Source organism: Coptis chinensis, chromosome 1 (assembly GCF_015680905.1).
Source record: "Coptis chinensis isolate HL-2020 chromosome 1, ASM1568090v1, whole genome shotgun sequence".
In the NCBI taxonomy this organism is placed as follows: Eukaryota; Viridiplantae; Streptophyta; class Magnoliopsida; order Ranunculales; family Ranunculaceae; genus Coptis; species Coptis chinensis.
The window spans coordinates 13842733-13866439 of record NC_141456.1 but is presented as its reverse complement, the minus strand read 5'-3'; positions in this window follow the sequence as shown (position 1 = coordinate 13866439).

The following is a 23707-nucleotide window of genomic DNA, read 5'->3' as shown; positions in this document are numbered from 1 at the left end:
AACGGTCGGATGGCGGAAAGTGGTGACTACTTGTTGCATCCGACGAAGATGATTGTACGGTTTTTCATGGTCTAAACCATGGTAAACAGGTAACAAACCGAAAATGTTTGGCGGAATACGAAAATCACCTACAATTGCATCGAGTTTAATGCAGGGGAAGCGGGTCCTTCTGTGTAGGCAATATAGAATCGAAGGGGTTTCTCGACCGAGATTTTCTTGACCATAATAAAAGGAGATAATGGAAATGGAGATGTTTGACGAGGTTGATTTACGGAGGAGGAACTATGCCTAGGAGATAACATAAACAGTTGTTTCTTGTATTTTCGACGATGATATGTAAGTTCTAATTCCTTATGTTTACCAGACCGTAGTCTCATACAAATATGAATTTAAATTTAGTGCTCATAAGGAACGAATAATGATTGAAGGTTTTAGAAGTTAGGAAGGAGGGAGTTGAAGCACGTCTTCCCGAGTTGTTGCTAACTCGAGCAGGGAGCTAGGATAACGTGTGAAGATTCCAGCAGCCAGGTCACTTGAGAGAATTGAGGGAGGTTGTTCGTGCTAGCACGTTCCTTAATTAGGCAACCTCAATTTTTTCAAGTTTCTTAGGCACTGATGGAATAGGATGATGATTTATGGTGGTGTATTATGAGAGGTGTTATTAAGATGATTTAGATGAAATTTTTAATTACTATGATTTTTTTATTATTTTTATTATTTATTATTTTTTTATTATTATTTTTTTATTTTAATTTACGTAATTAGTGTATTATGGAGACGTGATTACGAAATATGCAATTAACAACGATAAATGCCAAAATAGAAACTAACTAACATATACTAGTTTACGCAGAAAAGTCTACCCATGCAAATCTATATTACCTATACGTGCAACTATGTGTAAGTTATACGTGAGCTAGGGGAATGTCAAGAACGAACTCATGCAATTGAATATTGTATACGTGGATTGATGTAACATACACATACAAAAATATTCTAAGCAGGTGGTTTGATGCTACGCATATATCAAAATATATTCGAATCATATTAATTGTGTTACGTGAATATGTGATGACGAACCACCTTTACATGCACAGAGTTCTCATGCCAACATACAAATATACGAGGTAAAACAGGTTATAGCAAATAATATCCTCGACAAAGTTTGAGGAGTTTAAGAGTTTGAAACACGGCCCGCGATTCCTCGATATAGCGATCGACTACTCCCAAGTTTATGCTTACTAGAAAAACGGGACCAAAGAGCCCAAAAAGAGTCGAAAAGGAAAGTGGTGCGTACGAAAACCCGAGTGTTGATACTCGAGGTTAGTTTAAGCGTGCTTACTAATTAGGTCTCATCCGGAGACTCTTTTGTCCGTTTAGTACTTCAAATTCCTACGGAGTACTTAGACTGTGCTAATGAAAATAACAAAACTTGGCTCACAGATATTTGTTAGTAGAAAAAAAATTACGGTAAAGAGTTAGTATTGTAACAGAAATGGAAATTAAAAAGATGAGGAGGTAAGGGAGGGGTTTTTATGGATGTATTCCAGTTATTACATTAAGTCCAGAGTCCTTCGGCGTGCAGCGGCGCCATTTGATAAAACGCTCTTTACACACGTTTATTGGTTTTCAGTTACTTATTACTTAAGTCCGAGGTCCACAGTCCAAAGTCCGAGGTCCACAGTCCAAGTCCAAAGTCCAACGTCCGTATAGTCGTACGTTTTAGTCAAGTTACCTTACTCACGTGGGATTGGTAGGATAGGTCGAGTAAGGGATCGTCCAAACCTTAGGGCTCGGATAGGTTCACAACTGGAGTTACAACTTTAAGTGAGTAGGATTTTTAGGTTTCTTTTAGTTGGTTTTTAATTAAAATAACGGTAATGCAAGTAATATAAATTACTACGGTGATTATATGTAGGTAAATAAAAGTAGAGAAACAGGGAGAGAGTTAATCATGCTCATGCAAGAATCATTTTTCAACAGTTTTTATTACTAAATCACTACATCTCTAATTCGTCTCGTTTCGGACGCGGCGTCGATATTGATCCCTAGTGCATGCCCACATCTCTAGGTCGCATTTCACTAGCATAAGGAGTTTCGATAATACCTCATCTCGGTATATTATTTCAGCTCCCGCACAAGTTCACATCATTTGACGAATTGGAGAGTCATGCGCCACCAGAGAGTCGCGAGACATTTTTAGATTGTGGCGAAGCTATCTGGAGCATCGGCACTCAACTTTGTACGATCGGTCATTTTGGGACCGGATGTTAATTCTATGCCTAATTCCTAAGTAGTGATTCTAGAATATTAACGAGTCAATCCGATTTTTACACGAAGCAAAGATAACCCTCCCCGAGGGGATTAGCTCATCATCATAGAAGGAATAATAAAACTTTGCGTATACATTAAGTAAATAAATGCGAGGACGAGAAATTAAACAAGAAAAGAAATAACTGTTATTAAGGGTAAAATAACTTCATCGTATTAATTTCTTTGCGGAAATAAAATGGCGGAAGGTAAGTCTTGAAGAAAGAAAACTAAACGTAGCTAAAACATTAATATCAAGAAGACCTTCTAATGAAGGCTTAACCCCATATATATATAGCGGATGTCCCTTCCGTGAATTCATTTGGTATTGAATCAGGTTTGGTTTTTAGCTAATTGAAAAGTTCAAAACTTTGAGAATCAAAGTTTTGTTTTAAACGTATTAAGGTTTTGTCTTTTTGCTGATTTTCAGTTTCGTCTTGTAGCTCATTTCAATTCAAACCACCTGGTTTGAATTGGTACGTGTCTTCTCTCTTGCCAGGTGGTATCAAATTTAAGAAGAAACTTGCCACCTGCCTATGCTGACTCATCATGCCTTCTGGGCCCGCAGAGTGTGTCCACTTAGTGTGTCGATGGCTGCTTAAAAAAATGGCGTTTTAACGACTATTTGTCCTTGCAGAGTTAAATTAAGCCGGGTTGCTATGGCAGCTTCATTAGCCAACGTCGGCACCTAGATTTATCCGATTTGAGCATCGAAAGTTTCCTGCTTTTTTATATGTGGGCCCGTTCTGCACTGGTTCTGTTCTTTTGGGAACTTCGGCTCTAGTCAGGCTTTGTTGGGCTTCACGGGAATCGAGTGTGAATTCCAAATATTCCCGTATTCTTGTACTTGGCAGCTTCACTAGCCAACGTCGGCACCTAGATTTATCCGATTTGAGCTTCGGAAGTTTTCTGCCTCTTCATATGTGGGCCCGTTCGCGACCGGTTACGTTCTTTTGAAACCGGCCCGGCGGGGTCGAGTGGGAAACTCCAAATATTCTTGTATTCCTGTACTTTGATGCATGTTTTATCACTATATTCATTTTAATTGCGGAAACCCCGCAAAAGTGCGAAAATATAATTATTACATGATTATTAAACACATAATCGACCAAAATGCTATGTCTCTCGGGGTTTAATATTACAGTTTTGGGTGCTTATCACTGTACGTATTTTAATTCCGAAGGAAGAGGTTTTAAATCAGGGGTGGGCAGAGTGGGTATTAAAGATTCTTGAGGAAGGTCATCATCCATGCGAGAAAAGCAGTTGATGATCATCCAAGTTACTTGACATCACTGTTGTAGGGTCAAATAATGGTAATCGACTCTAATAACTCATTTACTTCTTGTGTATAATCATCGTCCTCAAACTCAGATTCGCTAAAGGAAAGAAATTGGTACACTTCATCTGAGGGGAAAAGAGTTTGTGAAATACTCTTGCGGAATGCTGTCAACCTTATTGACCTCACCATCAATGTCAGGTTCTGGAAGTTGTTTCATCAACTTGAACACATTCACCTCGACCGAAAGATTTCCGAAGGACATGGTCATAGAACCATCTCTACAGTTAATAAGAGCATTAGCAGTGGCGAGGAACGGACGTCCTAAGATGATATGAATGGAATCACATGCAACTTCTGTATCCAAAATAACAAAGTCTACAGGATAGAAGAAATCTTGGACTTTTACAAGGACGTTTTCCACAATTCCTTTTGGATACTTTATGGAATGATCGGCTAACTGTAGAGTCATGGTGGTAGGTTTGAGCTCATGAAGACATAGTTGTTTAAACAAATAATATGGAAGTAAGTTCAAACTAGCTCCTAAGTTTAGTAGTGCAGTAGCCGTGTATTTGTCACCTAAGGTGCATGGAACCGTTGGTCTACCAGGGTCCTTGTATTTTACTATTCCATTGTGTTCGGTGATGGAAAACGTTGATGAGGAACGCTTGTTGAGGAACATTAGTTCTCCTTTTGTGGTGCACATATCTTTGAAAAATTTGCATGTTTTGGTAATAGTTTTAAGGCATTGAGAAAAGGTAAGTTGATTGTTAAATTTTGAAAAGTCTCTCGAATTTTAGCAAAATTCTCATCAGGGTTTATTCTTTGCCAAGCGTCGCGAGGAAACGGTGCCTTAGGGCTGAATTTGTAAAAAGGGTCTACTTGCTTGTTTCCTACATTCGAGGAGATGTTGACTTTGTTGGATCACGGGGAATCTTCCGTAGGTTCATTATTAGAAATAGATTCCTTGGAACCCTCTTTTTTCCTTTGGTTGATCATCCGCATCGTGTCGATTGTCGGCAGTTTTTCGGATCGTAGAGTAGTGATTGCATGCACCTCACCTTGGTTGGGGGTGCTTGTACCGTGGGCATTGGTGAGTTAAAAGGTCGCGGTTCTTTGGTTTAGGGTTTGGAATTGCTTGTGCAGGAAACACGCCTTTCTGACTCTTTTCTTGCGCTAATTGTTGAAGTGATTGTTGGATAGACGTTAAAATTTGAGACTGTTGGTTCATATAAGCTAAGAAAGTCTCGTTTGTCCTATCCAAAATGGGTTGCGCAGGTTGTACAACAGGTAGTAGTTCACGATTATTGCTGAGAAGTTGTTGATTATAGTTGGGATCTGGATTAGCTGGAACAAGGCTGCGGTTGGTTTGGTAGTTAGCATTGGAATTATTTTGAAATTGACCTTGTTGGTATTGTTGATTATTTCCTTGGCGGTATGGAATAAAATTGTTGGTAGGTCGAACAGGCGGATTAGCGAAACCTGGAGGAGCCCCCATTTGTTAGTTATTTTGGCGCCAAGCGAAATTCGGATGTTGTCTCCCCGGTGCATTGGGAATGTTGAATGCATATGCCTCCTCCGATGGTTAAGTAGGGGAAGCATATAACAAGGGACAATATGCATCAGGATGTTCAGGACTAAGACAAAGGACACAAGGGGCGGTGTCAACGTTCATGACTGGTTTTGGTAGTTGATCGTTTACTTGAACTGCAAGGGCATCTACTTTTTTAGTTAGGGATTCTATCAAATTTTTTATTTCGGGATCGGGTTTTACCTAAAAAATAGATGTGGCCTTTGTAACATTGTCCTTTGATGACCGAGGCGACTCAGTGTTACCCCAGTGTGTACCTTTTTTCGCTTGTTTTTCAAGAAAAGTATAAGCCCGGTAGCTCTTTTTGTCCAAGAAGCAACCGCCGTTCATTATATCAAGAGTTTCTTTTTGATGATCGGAAAGACCATTAAAGAATGAGCGAACAAGGGCGACTTTTTCCGGTTGGTGATGAGGACATTCTAACGAGAAGATCGAAGAAAGCGACTCCATGCTTACGTAAAAGGATTCATGAGATTTTTTGAAAAGAATTGAATTTTTGAAGCATTTGGTTGTTTTTTCGAGTGTAAAACTGAAGCATGAAATCTTGAACTAGTCTATTCCATGTATCTATGGATTGTGGCTGTTGTCTTGTTAGCGGATTGACTTTTTTCGCTAAAGTAAATGGAAACAAATGAAGCAAAGAGTTGTTCCTTAGAAACTATTTGGATAGTAAAATGTTGTTGCCACTTGTTGAAGCCCTCACGAAGATGATTGTAAGGTTTTTCGTGCTCCAAACCATGATATATAGGTAACAAACTGAAAACGTTTGGTGGGATCGAAAATCACCGACAATGTCCTCAAGTTTGATGCGGGGAAGAAGGTCCTTCATGTAATGCAATTATAGAAACCGAGAGGGGCTTCTCTCATTGGTGGAGGATCGTCGGCCATAATAATGACAGAAGTTGATGCTTAACGAAGGATTGTGATGAAGGTAATTAGCGAGGAAGAACAATTTTTAGGTGAGAACTTACCTTGAATTGCTTATCGTATTTTTTTCGACGGCGATAGGTATGTTCAATTTCTTTAGTGGAACCGGACCTTAATCTCATGCACGGGCATAAAATTAGATCTAATTTACGAAGGAATTTAGTAGGACTTGAATTTTATTATTATCTTAAGCATTAGAGTTTAACAACATATGCCTAAGCTGCTGCGCTAACGTAGCGGTGAAGCTAGGAATACGTGTGCATAAACCAGCGGCGAGTCACAAGAGATATGAGGGAGGCTTTCCGTGCAAGCACGGTTCTAATTAAGTAACCTCAATCTTTCAAGTTTCCTAGACACCATTGGAATATGATTAAAATTTATGGAATTAAAATTTATGCAAAGGCGGTATTAATTTTAATTTAATTAATTAATTAATTAATTTATTTTTTAAAGATTTATGCAAGGGTTAAAATACAAACATGCAAATATGATCTACTCTTACAATACTAGGTGCAGTAGCATGTGAAGATACTCTACTCATACGTATAGCTATACGAATAGGCAAGCTTGTGTCATCGATAACTATTTCCATACGTACAGGCAAATATACATCAGTAATACGTATATGTACGCTAATTTGTAAATCGATATTACGTAAACGTATATCAACAGTAACAGGCAAATTTGAATCACTCATACGTATCTAAATACATTAGCATGCATAGATAGTATACATACGCAGATAAATACGACAAAACTAAACATGCAAGGTATTATATATAAACTAAAATACGACTCTTGTATTGCAAAATAATTCGATTTTGACAATACTCATTGAGATTGCGAATGTCATATAGAGAGCAGATTTACCCCGTAGGGTTTAGAAACAACTTACCCAACTCAGATTTTAACCCTCGTTGGAATGTTCTCCTCTTTCTTGACAAAATCGACTTATTAGACAATACCGTTATACGTAGAGAAATATTAAACATGTAACAAGAAACATTTATACGTAGAAAGACATATACCCATGTAAAACAGTACCATTAATATGTAAATATACATTAATATGCAATTCATGTCCGTGTAATCGTATATAAATATTTACCGGTGTACGAACTTAATTCATGCATAATTCTAGGCTAAAACGTAAATAATAATCCATAAATTTTTCCTAATACTATATACATGGCATACATGCAGAAAAAACATAAAAAAATTACAATAATACTGAAAATTTGGAACCTGTAGCTCCCCGCTTTTCCGCCCTTGAACTGAAACAAACGTTTTAATTCGTCGACGCGATTAATCCCAAAGGATTATCGAATTTTTTAGGTATAGGGCCAGATATTTAGGCCTGGAAATGGATCAAGGTAGATCAGGAGATGCTGGTGGTTGAACAGGGGCAACAAACAAGCAATTTGACTTCATGAACGCTGGTCACCCCTCAACAAGATAGCGACTACACACTGCAGCGCGACGCGTGTCAAGTAATCCACAGTGAGTTCAATTTTTTATGGAAGTCTTATAATCTTCTGTAGTGTACGTTCCCAGTCCTAACTTTTGGTACCTGGAAGTGCAATGAAAAATCCGTGAGCTTACAGGTCTATTGCGAGACAAAAATACGAAATTTGACAAAAAATGTATGAACGAACGAAAAGGAAATGAAGGAAGAGAATGGGGGTTCCCCCTTGATGCAACTTCCGATCTGTAGCACAAGTCCTATGGCTTTAGAGCAGCAGCGGCGCCATTTTGATATTCACTTTTCCTTACGTTAGAGATTAGAATCTCTAATTTGGTACAAAAGCAACTCAAAGTTCCTTACTCACTATTTTCGTTTTCATAAAGCTAAAGTAAGGATTCGAACCAAGTAAAATCTAGGACAACTACAAATTAGTTATTACTCTTAGGGAACTAATGAGTAAGGTTATACTACTAATGCTAGGTTTTCTTTCCTACACAAACATTAAGAAAAATATTAAAGGTTGAAATCATGCACTTAATACAAAAGACAAATTACTAAAGAAAAAAAAGTGGAGGGCTAATCCTCCTCATGTGAAACTAACATTTAGTTGTTGATTTGAAAAGGTTTATTGATTCTTCCTAGACTCATAGACAAGCCCCTAATGGAAGAAAACTTGATCCCTAGCATGCATGGCTCACTTAAGAGCTCATACATGCTAGCAAGTGGAACCAAGCAATGACTTATCTCTAAGCTCATTGCTTTGATTCCTAACTAGATACTACACCAACTATCATTTTGGGATATGATGTAGAGCTAGTTGTTCTTCCTAACAACCTACCAAACCAACAACAATTGTTTTTCCCTCACGTGAGTTGGATTAACTCCTCAAAAGGGAAGTTAGCTCATGATCCTTGGGACAAGGAAATTACAACTAGAAAAACAAAAAGAGAGAGAAAGAGGAAGAAGATAAACAATCAAACTCACTTCTTTTTATTTTCTAGAAGAAAATAAATGTTTCCTCCATTGAAACTATTACAAGCTTCTTACCAAAACTAAAAACTAAACTAACCCTTTTTTTTTCCTCTAAGGAACTAAAATAATACCATGTAAGGAAAATAAGTCAAGGGAGTAAATGGAGTGTCCCCCACCCTTGTCTAATTTCTTCTCCATTTGAGAGAAATCTCATTTCTTCCCACGTGAATCATCAAACCACATTAATTCATTTTTATCCACCACATTAAAATAAAGTGACACCTTCCTTTTTTTTCACTATTAACACCTAATCTAATTTATTATATGCAAGGTGTCAACTTTGCACCAATAATTTGTTATTTTTGTCTTGACATGCTCCATGATTGATGACTCATCCAATCTTGTGGCCCATATGATAGTGGGTCCATGTGCGATCTAGTGGCGGTCCGGTATTTGGGCAGTTTTACAACTTCCCGCCTATGCGTAGAGTTCATCACCCTGATTGTCTGAGCAGCTCTCTTGTCGCATTCGGAGTCCTGGTTCGAGAGGTAGGAGCTTTGGAAGTTTGATGCTTCTGTGCGGATTTGGAAGAATTCATATATACGCCGTTCCTCGTGCTTTATCGCGAGGAGTTTAACCAATATTTCGGGTTTCTTTGCAAATACCGCAAAAGTATGAAAATATATTTATTTCATGATTATTAAACACATAATTAACCAAATTTATATGTCTCAATGGGGTTTCATAATTCACTTTTGGGTGCTTATCACTGCTCAAAATGGTGGTTCCTTTGCATAAGAGGTAGCCCCAGTAAGACTTAAATTATTATTTCATATGTTAACAGATTTTACTGTTTGTATGAAACTACTTAGCTTCTATTACGATTCCATTTGAATTTCCAGGGGAAGTGGAATACCCTCCACATTTCACATTTGTTGATGTGGATGAGCCTAAGTAAGGTAAAAGGACTCGATTGCTATGAAGTACTTTTCCTATAAAGTAGTTTCTTCTTATGTGACGCTTTACCTATAGCAGGGAAGAGTAAAATTTTCGAGATCATACAAAACAACATAGCAATAATACGTACATGACTACTAAAACAATTCGGAGTTCTGTTTTTAATGGGAATCAAAATGCTTCTTTGCAATATAGGGGGTTGTGTTGAATGTGCCTTTGAATACTCTACATTCAAACTCACAGCCCAAAATTACTTTTATGGAATTCAAGTTATAGATTGGTGTCTTTTATACATTGAGGCAACAGGTGATAGCAATGGAGTTACTACATCTGTTGGGATTTTGGCATCGGAGGGACACTTTTTTTCGGAGGTTCAAATTGCTGAAGTTCATTGCTTGTAAGATAAAAATCTAAAAATTGGAGCTGAAGATGTGCATGTTAGACTTATTCAAACATACTTATTGGTACCATAAATTAATGTTATGAAATTTATGTTCTTCAGATAAATTGCAATTTGATATTTATGTGCAACCCAGCAAAAATATATGCATGTAGTCAGTGACTTTTTATTTAAGATTCTTTTTAAGCCACCAAATTTCATGTTCGGTCCATTTAGAGTATGTTCAGAATAATTTCCATGGTTTTGATTTGTCACAAGCCTTTTTCTTCTTTTGTTCAGAATAGTTACATTATTGGACAATTTTTTAATGTGCTTTGAGCAATTTCTGTTTTCAAAGTATGCTTCCAAACTTTTTTTTTTGGCTGGAATATGTTTCCATACTTCAGTTCGTAGATATAAAGCTTATCAATTAAAATTTCCGAGTAACCACTTATTAAATACATGTTTAGCACGCTACTGGAGTTCACAACATCTACAATTTGTACCCCCCCTCTCTTCTCAAACTCTTTTCTTTACCCAAACCTCTCCCCCATATCACCGAAACATACTACCCTTCAAAGCAGGTTGTTCTTATTCTTCACACCGCTTCAAACCAAGTCAAGTTATAGTGTGTCTAGAGACAATATGTATAAACCCCCAGCCTTGACTACGGGGGCGTCGTCCTCAGGTAGTAACAACAGTAAGATAGATGAGCTGCAGCAAGAGATGCTAAAACTGGTCTTCACTAAAAAAACACCATGCAGTGGAGATAGATTGTCTAAATGTAGAAGATGTTATTGATGAAAGGCTTACTGTTGCAGGCAAAATGTATGGAGGATACCCAGTTAACCTTGAGAATCTCGGGGAAGAACTCCATCGCATCTGGCAAACAAAAGGTAACATCACCTTTGAACTCTTATCGAGAGAACATGTTAGGATCCGTTTTGAAAAGGCAGAGGAATACAACCATGTGCTGGAGCATGGGCCATGGGTTGTTCATGGCTACATTCTGTCTATCAAGAAATGGAAAAGAGTTGAAAGGTTAGAGGATTATAATTTTGAGTTTGTCTAGTTCTGGGTCATAATTTGGGATCTCCCCAAGGAACGGATTAACAAGGCGAATGCTCGAAAGATTGGAGCTAAATTGGGAAAGGTGCAAAAGGAAGATCTGTCATGCCCACCAGATTTCAGCATACCAGTACCAAGAGTTCGCGTTGAGATGGACATCAAGGAAAGGCTTACAAAAGATAAGAAAATTCAAATGGAAACTGGGGAACAGAGACAAGTTAAATTCAAGTATGAAAAGCTTGAGTTTTTCTGCTTCTTCTGTGGAGTTATTGGTCACGACCAGTATACTTGCCACATTCACGCACAACATCGGTATGATTTACTAAAATGCGGAGGATCCCCAAAAGACATCAAGCCAAATTTCACTAGCCAGTTGAGAGCAAATGTATTTTTCAATGGAATAGCATATACAGGGAAGCAAACGGTAACCATCTCGGGAATGCCTCAGAAGCCTAGATATGAGGAGATTCCGGCCACCGGCGGCGGAAATGGTGAGGAGTATGCTAGGAAGATGGTTATATGTGGCAAACAGGAGAAAAATCATAGCTACACGACATCTACTGGGTCCATAGAAAAAGACAAAATACAAAGATCCGTTGAAAGTACAGAACATGGGTCCAAGGTGACTAGCCAGAGGGGTAAAGACCAAAGAGCCGTTGAAAACACAGAACACGGGTCCAAGATGATGAGCCAGAGTGGGAGCCCAACGGTAACATCCCAAGAGTTTGCTGGGCCTGTGGGTCAAGGGCTTCTTGGACCCAAACCGAGTGGACCACATCTTGAAGTCCAAAGGCCTAGTGGCCAGATGGTCCAAGTTACAGAAAGGGGTAAAAGTTGCAATGGGCTAGTGGGATTAGAACCAGCAGATCAGGATCGGGGAAAAACAGGATAAACATAGGAAATATAAAGGAATCAACGACTGAGTCATCTCTCTCGAGAAGTCTGCCTCTCCCTACTACGCTTAGCTCCCTGATTGCATACCGAGGTGTGGGAAATGACAGGCCAGTTAAGTTTGATTCGATAAGAAAGGCTCAACATGCAATCCTGGTCAAGAAAAAGGGTAAGACTTTCAAGACTTTTAAGAGAGGCCATGTGTCAAAGAATAGAGATCAGGGGGATAATAAAAAGCTGATATATCCAAAAGGGTTTCAACCAGAACCGGAGCTAGAAGTAGAACTAGATTTTGAAGTAGAAGACCCAAATTTGGAAAACAAAAGAAAAATTCAGCTAGATCTAAGTAGGATGGAAAGTTTCAGGAAAGATAAGAGTGATGATGGTTTGTTGGGTCGAGGAGTGTGAAATGAGAAGAATAGATCAAAGAAAGCGAAAATACATGCTGAAGAGTTGAGAAGTCAAGGAAAAGGACATAAGTTGTTTCCAAAAAATGCAAATATCATCTCTTTGATCAGTGATTCGAGCTCTGAGCACAACTCACACAAGATTACTCCTTATCAGGAACAAAACAAAAGGGAGCAGAATGCACTAACCCTATATCAGTCTGACTCGGAGGAGAGTGTGACACAGCCAACTCCGTTAGCTTATGAAGATACTACAGTGGTAAACTCCGCAGCTCGTGGGCTGGAGTTTAATGATGGGCAAGGGGGTTATTATGGTGAGCAGAGTTCTGTAAGCAAGGCAATTTTGGATGAATCTGGAAAGGGTGGTGGCACAAAGAAGAACGGTCAGTATGGCTCTAAGAATGTAAACGAAGGGTTCGCGGTGGCTGTCCCAACACAGCCACCTTCCCCTCAATGATGTTGGCATGTAATCTTTGGGGATTGGATCCTCGACGGCGATTCGGCGGTTGTTGGACTGGTACGAAATTTTAACGATGTAGTATGTCTTTCGAAAACAAAAGCTAGTATGGATAAAATAGGTAGTCTTAGTAAAGCAATAAAGTTTGATGGTTGGTATGCTGTTCCTGCTGCTGGTCTGAGTGGTGGCCTAGCTATTCTATGGAGAGAGGGATGTGATTTGGAGGTGCTTGGGGCTACACAGAATCAGGTAACTGGAAAATTTACTAATTATCATTCTAGTTATGTTTGGTATTTCTCGTTTGTTTATGGCCATCTTGTGGCACACTTGAGGAAAAAGGTATGGGATGAGCTGAGGGAGCTTGCTCCCCTTATCCCTGGCCCATGGATGTTGTTTGGTGATTTCAATGCTATCACCTCTTTGGATGAAAAAGTTGGGGGTTCTAGTTGTTTTAGTAAATGCATGATGGACTTTAATAATATGATAGATGACTTAGGTCTGGTAGATTTGGGTTACCGTGGCCCAAAGTTTATCTAGAATAACAACAGAGATGTGCATAACAACATTTTGGAGAGGCTGGATCGAGCCATGGCTACACCCAGTTGGTTAGCTCTGTTCCCAAACATGACTGTCCAGAATGTTGTCAATGCCTCATCTGATCATCTCTCCTTAGTTATTAGATTAGAAAGTAAGGATGAGTTGGGTAAAAAACCATTTAGATTTTATAATATGTGGTTAAAGCATGATTCTTGTAAATACATTATTGATGATGCATGGAATAAAGTAGAGCATGTTTTGCCTGATAATAATGTGTTAGCTAAAGTCATTGCCACTCAGGATGTGCTTACTGAGTGGAATAAGTCTGTTTTTGGCAATGTGTTCTTCAATATTAGAAAGACTCAGAAAGAACTTGAAAAGGTTCTCATGAGATCTCCTACTAATGGGAATCTTGCTAAGGCAAAGTTTTTTAAAGCACAGCTGATGGATTGGTTTGAAAAAGAAGAGAGTTTTGGAAACAAAAGTCCACCATCCATTATATCAAAGAAGGGGGCAGAAATACTAGATTTTTCCACCTCTCAACTGTGTATAGAAGGAGGAAAAATACCATTCAAAGACTGAAAGATGAAGCAGGGGTTTGGCAAGAGGGTAGGAAAGATGTTGGTTCCAATATAAATAAGTATTTCTTGGATATCTTTGCTTCTGATAGCCCAAAGAGGAACAACAACATTCTTAACCTCTTCCAACCCTGCATCACTGATAGGGAAAATGAGATTTTGGTTTCTTGTCCCTCTGTTGCTGAGGTATGGGGGGTGGTTAATAAGATGGGTAGTCTCAAGGCTCCAGGACCTGATGGGTTCCAGGGGGTCTTTTACCAAGAATGTTGGGATGTGGTGGGTCCTAGCATTACTTTGTTTGTACAAAACTTTTTCAATAATGAATCTCTACATCCTAGTTTCAATGAAACTTTCATTACTCTCATCCCTAAGATCTCAAATCCTGACCATATTGCTAAATTTAGACCTATTAGCCTGTGCAACTTTATCTATAAGATTATTTTAAAGATCCTGGCTAATAGGCTAAAAGCACATTTACATAAGATTGTCTCCCCCTTTCAAGGGGCTTTTATTAAGGGAAGAAGTATTAGGGATAATATTGGACTAGCTTGTGAGATTTTTCATAATATGAATAAGATGAAAACAAAAAAAAAATGGTTGGATGACTCTTAAGATAGATATGTCAAAGGCCTATAATAGGGTGGAATGGGTGTTCTTAGATGGGATTTTTGAAAAGCTTGGGTTTAATAAGAAGTGGAGAGCATTGATTCAGCAATGTCTCTCTACTGTTAGCTTCCAAGTGCTTCTGAATGGTTCTCCTTTGGACAAGTTCTTGCCTGAAAGGGGGCTTAGGCAGGGGGACCCCCTGTCCCCATACCTCTTTATTATTGTGTTTGAGGCTTTGTCTAGATTGATTGCTGATGCTGAGAATAAGCAAGAGATTCATGGGATAAAAATTTGAAGGAATTCCACTTCCATCACTCACTTGTTGTATGCTGATGACTTAATCATCTTTACAAAGGCGAGTGTGAAGGAGGGGGGGGGGGTACCTGAAAAATTTACTCCATGAGTATTGTGATGCCTCAGGGCAGAGGATCAATTTTGATAAGTCTAGCTTATTCTGCAGTAAGAATGTTCACCATAAACATAGGCTGATTCTTAAGAGGTTCTAGAAGATGAGGTTGTTTGATAAAAATGATAAGTACCTGGGTGTGCCTATTGTTTTATCAAGGAAAAAGGCTGAGGATTTTGATTACCTGGTGAACAAGATTCATGGTAAGATAAAGGGGTGGAGGGCAAAGGTGCTCTCACAAGCTGGAAGAGCAGTTATGATCCAAGCTGTGGCACAAGCCACCCCTTTATATGCCATGTCTACTTATGCATTGCCTGTGTCTACTTACAATAAAATTGACCAAGCATGCAGGAAGTTTTTTTGGAATGGAGATTCACAAACAAACAGTATCCATACCATTGGGTGGGATAAGATTTGTAGACCCAAAAAATGGGGTGGGTTGGGCTTTAGGAAAGCCAAAAGCATAAACCTGTTGGCTAAACTTGCTTGGAAAGCTACAAGTGAAAAAGAGTCTATCTGGACTAGGAGCTTTGCCAGTATCTATGGCAAGCATTGGTTTGGCATGAAAGAGAACCCCCCTCCCCATGCATCATACTTCTGGAAAGGGGTGCATAGATCATATGCCCGCATAAAAGAAGGAATGATATGGAATATTAGAGATGGGAATACAACTTCTGCACTAGAGGACCCCTGGCTGCTGGTAAATGGTATACCAACATGTATCAAGAAGATGGGAGATAAGAGCCCAAAATTGTAGTTTTAACCCCTTTAACAATATTGCTTTAGACCAATTATGTGATTAATAAGTAAGAGTTAGTACTGTTATCGTGCTTTTGTGTATTCCAGGCATTGGGGTTGAATATGTGCAGAAATGCCTCTCTTTTGCGAGAAAAAGGAGCAAGAGTTGGTTGCTAAGAAGTTCTATGATAAAAGTCCAAGATTCAAGGAGAAAAAGCCTTTTTAAAACCTGGTCAAAGCTGAAAATTCAAAGTCAACGCGGGCCCAAACAGCGCATAAAAGTCAGCAGAACTCCCGAATGCCGTATCTTTGGACTCAGACCTCAGAATTGGGCCTACCTTATGTCAAAATGACCGGTTCGGAAAGAGCTTTACAATGGTCTAAGACTTGAACCAATCAGAGGAGCAGAAGTGGGTGAAACGTCCATGGAAGTCAAATCCAACTGAAAAGGCCTCTGTGGACTGAAGAAATTGGGTTTTGGGCTCGATTTTCCGGCCCAAAACATGGCTCCTCAGCCCATGCACAAAAAAGTGGATCTGGTCTCCTCCATTTGTATGGAGAAGACTTAACTCTTAAGATAACCTAGATCTAGATTAGAAAGTTAGGTTAGACTCCATTAATTAGTTCCAATAACTTGTTTTAGATCTAGTTTTTATATTCAATGAATTAGTTTTAGAACAAAGTAGATTATTATTTAGAATCAAATTTAGTTTTATAATAAATAATTAGTTTTTCATTTCAATTTAGTTTTTGATTCAATTCTTATTTTAGATTTAGTTGTCTTAAATTCATAATTAGTTTGTTTTAATTTGATAAGTAGTTATTCATAATCTTAGTTCTAAATTAGTTTTAATTTTAGTTTTAATTCATTTTGAATTATTATTGTTATTTTTCAAATAGATTAATAGAGTTTAATACTTATTCAATAATGACTTGTTCTATTTGTTTAATCAAGTTTAGTTTAATTTACATTATGTTTTCCTTTCATTATTTTAGTTTAATTAATCCAATGATATTAAGCTAATCCCCCCATTAGAGGGAGTGATTATGAAACCTAATGAGGAATAGATTGCTTAGTAGAATTATTTAATTGTGTATGTATTTCAACGAGTTAGTTTATTGTATGACTTCCAAAATAAGCATATGATAAATTAAACTAGGGATTGTTGTAATTAAGTTGAGAGACTTGGTTGTAATAATCCTACATGCTAGTAATAATGACTATAGAGATATAGGTTGTTGCTAGGGATGATAAAGGTTGAGACTTTAGGTTGAATCGTTGCGTGAAAACCTAAATACGATATCTTTTCAATGAATAATTCGATTATTTGATGAAACTAGTTATTAGGTGGATTGATCACTCTTTTCTATAACTTTCTCTTCCATCAAAACCCTATTTTTATTAGTTTAGTTAATTTAGATTTATTTGAATCCATCGTATAATCGTAGAATAGAAATTTCACATCACACATTACTCTCACCATTGTTCTTTGTATTTGATTAGTTGAATTCGTTTAAGTCTAGAGAGTTAAGAGTGGAACGATTCCGTACTCTATATATTGAATGAATATATATGTGAGAGTAGGAAATAAATAATTGATTCCGTAAGAATGATGTTAGAGTAATCTAGTTGAGTTTTTACGGTTATCAAATGGCGCCGCTGTCATCTTAGTCTCGTTCAAGACAAGAATTCAATTGCTTGAACTCAAGGGGCAATCCCCCATTCTCTACCCACCTACCTTTTTCATTTTTCTTTCTTTTTTCCTCATATTTTCATTACTGTTCATTATTTTAAGCACAAAGCACGCCCGCCCTCCCTTGTGTCTGCGGAATCACAGCGAAGAATACTGCGGTAAAGGTATTTTTAAATTTCCGAAAATTTTGCAAGTTTTAAGGTATAATATTTAAGGTGTTATTGATTTACTGGAATATTTTCAAAATTTTCTTGATTTTTTTACCTTATGAACAAATACCATCTTTACACTGCTGTAATTCAGCTTTCACATCGTACGTGTCGGGCAAAACTGTCGAGTAATGTTACTTAGGAAGTTCCAAAAATTCTAAACTTTTTATAGGAGTATCTATCCTAAGTCAGGAGTTTTCAGTAAAACTTTGGCAAGTTTTTGATTTGTTTTGACCTCCTAACTAGTGGAGTGTTTCCAGTGTATTTCTGCAGTTTTGCAAACACTTAATTTCTAGAACAACAGCCAATAAGGAGGGTTTGTAGAACTCCAATTGCTCTAAAATCTTTATAGAAATACCCATGATTTGTCAGGAGTCTCCAATACAATTTTGACAATTTTTGTCTCTGTTTTGATTGGTTAACCATTCAGTTGTTTGTATTGTGTCTGAAAACTATTTCACAAACTTTAAAAGGCAGTAAAAGGACTTTCATAGCTCCGATTGATTTGCAATTTTAGAGGCTACTTGATAGACGTCTTAGCAAACTACTGTTAAAATTTCAAATTTTTTGGAGCGTGCCCCGCGCCCTAGATAGCCTATTTCCAAGCGCGCCCCGCGCTCAACCGCCTGGATATTGTGTCAAGCACGAGCGCGCCTTGCGCCCTAGATAGGCTATTTCCATGCGTGCCTCGTGATCAACCGCCTGGACATTGTGTAAAGCACGAGCGCGACCTGTGCCCTACCATAGCAAATTACGAGCGCCCCCCGTGCTCAAGCGCCTGGAACTCGAGTTTGACTGGCGAGCGACCGCCCTCCCAAAATTTGAACAGTGCCCGCCCTCTTTCGGAGCGGCGATTTGATTTTTCCTGAGTCAATCAAATTTTCATTTCTTCAAGTTATTCAGTGTTTCTAACATCATACAAACACTGAGATTGCATATACAAGACGCTATTCAAACGCGTAGCAAGGAGGCATTCAGGTACTCCTTCTTCCACTTCTCGCCTCTTCTGTTAGAGGAGTTTTAATTCTAGTATAATTAAGCTTGTTTTTCATAGACATAAATACCACACGCCTATCTAGAATTTCACATACTACACCTGCATCAATGGCTAAAGAACAAGAGACTCCTCTCTCTGATTTTTATAAAGCCTTAAACGATGGCCCTAAGTCGTGCATTGTTATTGCAGACCTAGTGGGGGATTTTTGAATTCCCCCTAATATATTTAACTTGTTACCGGTTTTTCATGGTTTAGACCATGAGAAGCCTTACCAGCATATGCATAGGATAGAACAAGTTCTCACTACATTCCATCATCCTAGCGTAAGTCTGGATCAAGTTAAACTTAGGGTGTTTCCTTTCACCCTAGCCGACGACAAGGCGTCTTGGTTAACTGCCCAAACGCCAAACTCTGTGGACTCATGGGCTCAACTTATTCAATTGTTCATGGAACAGTTTTACTCACCACTAAAGATAGATGAAATGCTTCACAAGATTCATTTCTTCCGCCAGAATCCTCATGAATCCTTTTCAGAGGCCTGGGGTCGTTTCACTGATCTTCTCATTGAATGCCCGCATCATAATCTTGCGAAAGACACGCTTGTTCGTGCTTTCTTCAAGGGGCTTTCACATCATCATAAGGAGGTTCTAGATATCATGACTGGGGGTAGTTTTCTTAGTAAAGGAGCCTTAGAGGTTTATACATTCTTAGAAGATCAATGTAAGAGGAACAACAATTGGGGAGATAACGACTCTTCCCGCTCCACTCCTTTTTCTTTTGAGGTTAAACCTGATTCCGAGCTTAAAACTCTTATCGATGCCCTCACTAAAAAGGTAGATGCCATCTCTGTTAAACAACAACCCACTCCTGTCATGAACATTAACTCTAATCGTTGTAATGGCTGTTTTAGTTTTGAGCATTTCGACTTTTATTGTCCTCTTGTCTATGCACAACCACCACCACAACCATCACACTTCAACCAGTTAACTTAACATCAAGGACCAGGAAACTTAGGTGACCAGAATAGATGTTTAGTGCCCATGACCCAAAACTATCAACATCAAGACATGAACGCTCAACAAGCTTTAATTCCAGTTCAACCATCTACAAACAAATTAGTAGTGACCTTGTTGGAAAAACAAAATCAAATTATGCAACAAAACTCCAACTTGATGAAAGATCAACATGATCAAAACTCTAATATGATGAAACAAACGATGTAAATGATTCAGTCTTTGTGCCAAAAGGTTATTAACATGTCTCCTAACCAAAATAATAACCAAACAGGCGTGTTTCCAGGTCAAGCAGTGCCTAATCCTAAGTCAACAAATACCGCCTTTGAAATAAACAGTATTCACTGTAATAGTAATATAAACCAAGGGGACATACAGGCAGCCACTACCCTTCGTTCAGGGAAAGTAGTTGATAACAAAGTAACTATGCCTGAAGACCACCCGCAAACAGAAGCTGAAAATGAAACCATACCAAATACTGTAATAGAAACTGAAGACCCTACAACTGTAGAAGTACTAGTTAAACCACAATCAAAAGAAAAAACCTTACAAGACCCAATAATAGAAATTGAAGACCCTACATCTATAGAGGTTCCAATATGGACACCTAGATGGAAAACGGCTAGAGATAAAGCAAAGACTAATAATATTGCTAAATATAGCGATAAACCACCATATCCCCAGAGACTAGTTGTGTTTAAAAAGGACGAGAATTTTGATGAGATTAGGGAAGTGTTTAAAAATCTGACTATAAACCTACATTTTCTAGATGTTATAAAAAGTCTACCTGGACACGCTAAGTTTCTAAAAGAGTTGTGCACCAAGAAGAGGAAAACCAACATACCCAATGAAGCCTTCTTAACTGAACAATATCCCTTTTTATCTGAACATAACAAAATTGTTAAGTACAAGGGCCCTGGTCGTCCTACTATACAATGCACCTTAGGTGATACCTTCATAACAACTGCTTTATTAGACCTGGGAGCGAGTGTTAACTTACTCCCTTTTTATTTATATAAACAACTGGGTCTAACAAAACTTCAACCAACCAAAATGAATTTGCAGTTAGCCGATTGTTCTATTACATATCCCAAGGGTGTAGTTGAAAACATTCTCGTTAAAGTGCAGGATTTTTACTATCCAGCCGACTTTGTTATTCTTGACACAGAAGTTGCTCATGATTCCATTCCCATCATCTTAGGGCGTCCTTTCTTGGCAACCGCCAATGCCCAAATCAATTGTAGAGATGGCTCAATGACTCTTTCTTTTGGAAATCTTTCTGTGGAAGTTAACATGTTTAGACAAAAGCAGAGATAACTAGGTTTTCCTGTAGAAGGTGAAGTTAAGTCTATTGAGAGTTTTGTATATCACATTAGTGCTTCCGACGATCTTGTCCATACACTAATAGATACCCCTCTTATGGAAGAAGACAAAGATCACAATTTTAACTCCTTGGACATAACTAAACTAGCGAAAGAATTTTCCACCCTGCCTTCCGACACTACAAGAGATGGAGTAAACCTCACAATAGACGAGATAGATGAATTCCTCAAAGATGGAGATGAATACCATAATTATATGGATGCGAACAACCTAGATAAGGAATTGACGAAGTTTCTAAGAGCCCTGTGATGATCCACCCTCTCAAGAACTACCTAAAGAGCCACCTGATACCTTCATTTTCAGATGTGTGCTAATACCAACCCATGCCACCAATAAGTTTTATGTTAAAGCCACGCACTCATTTTTTCCATTCCTTCAATCTGAAACTTATCCATACCCTACATATCTTCCACAACCATCCATTTTCTCACGATCATTCACTTGGACACCTTTTCATTCAAAGAAAAAGAAGAAACTTTATGCTCGATTAGGTTCTAGATCTATCATAATTCACTCCCATTCTACTAAGCCATGCCATAGGAAATCTTAGTGCTTAATTCTGCTTGATGGTGCATTCCATGTTAACTATTTATAGAAAGATCCACAATTATTTAGATTATTGATGTATGGTAAACTGCATACTAATACATATATACCACATTAAGTCTAAAGAATCTGACTTAAAAAGACCCATATAATTTTTTGTAACATACCACCTTTCTGGAGTATAGGCCAAGCAAACATTTTCAAACTTAAAAAGAGTTTTCCAATTTTGTTTGGGGGTGGCGTATTTTGGTATTTCATTTCAAATCTTTTTGCCACCCTTTACCTATCATGTTTACTCCAGTAGAGTTTGTATTAGTTAGTACGTAACAGTTTAATTGTGCTTCATATTATCATATTATCTTTACAATATTTCTATTACAGGTACTGCCAATTTTTGCCACGTTTCTATGATAAATTCTTTTTTATCTCTTTACACTTTGAGGACAAAACGTTTAATTGTTTGGGGGTGGGATAGAAACATTTGTAAATATTAGGCATTTTTAGGATGTAAATTATGCACTTTTTTTTATAAAAAATTAAAAATCATAAATATTGTTTATACTAGGCACTTAGTGATAATAGTATTGTTCCCTTCTCCATGATGATATTAGTCTAGAAATCTCACGTAGTACTTAAATTAGGATTTAATTTTTGAAACATAGATTAATATATAGGTAATAGTTATTGCATCTTTTCATGAACATCTTGCATGAGCATCTTTGATTGTATTTTGAAAAAGATTTTTTCGAGACCTAGGTTAGAGTACTTAATACATATCCTGTGAGCATCTAGCCTAAAAGCCTCATAAGAGTGAAATATTTGAGTGATGACACAAAGGGAGAAATAAATTCAGTAGAGAAATCGCGACATCCACTTGCTTGAACACCACACCATATCCTAAAAAAGCGAGAATTTAGGCCATCTTTGGATCGATATAGCCAGAAATTCACACCTATATGAAATTTATTATCCGCTATTAAGCCCTAATCGAGCCTTTCATTAGCCTTTTCACAAACCACAAATCCTTTACTCAATAAAACAAAATAAAAAATAAAATCAGCCTACCTATCTAGATAAGTCTGAGAAATAGGATGAGTGAAAAAAAGAAAAGAGAAAAACTTGTGTAAACAAAAATTAGTTAGTTGCTTCATAAAAAAAAAAAAAAAAAAAAAAAAAAAAAAAAAAGAAAAAAGAAAAAAGAAAAAAAAAAAAGAAAAAAGAAAAAAGAAAAGAAGTTTCCATCTAAAGAAAAGAAAATAAAAATAAAAATAAAATAAAAACTCCAAAAATAGAATAAAATGAGTCAAAAAGCCAAAATAAAAAGGCTAATGATGGAAACAAAGTGTAGAAGCAAACGAACAAGGTTTTCTCTAGTTATATAATATGAAGACCCTATTTTTTCATACTTGTCTTTTTGAATATCCATTTCCTTCCTTCTTTAACCAATACCTACTCCCCGTATCACCTAATAAAGACCTTTAGCTCAATTAGGAATAGGTTGGTGTGATAGTAAGTGGTAGATATGTTTGATTGACCTCGGCTTCCTTGGATTGTCATTGAGATTGTGAGGAACGCGTGTGTCCACCGCATTAATCGGAGTTAGCAAACTTGAGTGGAAAAATCGAGTGTTATGTGTTTTGACACATTCCTTGTGAGAACCTACTTAGGCACGCTACCCAAACGTTTCAGAAACGGACCTGCCATTGCATTTCATATCATAGTTCATTATATAGTTGTTTATCTTAAGATGATTTGATTATTATGCATGTATTAGTTTAAGTTTTAGAATGATCATTCTTGTTTAAATACTAGTGAGATGTATAGATCATTGAGACATAAATAAGGAAACAATAGTTTTATTTCTTAGTTGTTGTAGTATAGATGAAGTTTGTGAGTACCTTCACTGGAAAACTCTCAAGCGGCTATAACTCGTCTATTAGGGAATTCCTAGTGGTTTAAGGTCTTGTTGCATATGGTCAATGCAATCGCACTCGGGGAAACGAGATTAGTTAGAACTCCATTTTTGGTAACTTATTCTAATTTCTCATATTTGCTTGAGGACAAGCAAAATTCTATTTGGGGGTGGTTTGATAAGAGCCCAAAATTGTAGTTTTAACCCCTTTAACAATATTGCTTTAGACCAATTATGTGATTAATAAGTAAGAGTTAGTACTGTTATCGTGCTTTTGTGTATTTCAGGCATTGGAGTCGAATATGTGCCGAAATGCATCCCTTTTGCGAGATAAAGGAGCAAGGGTTGGTTGCTAAGAAGTTCTATGATAAAAGGCCAATATTCAAGG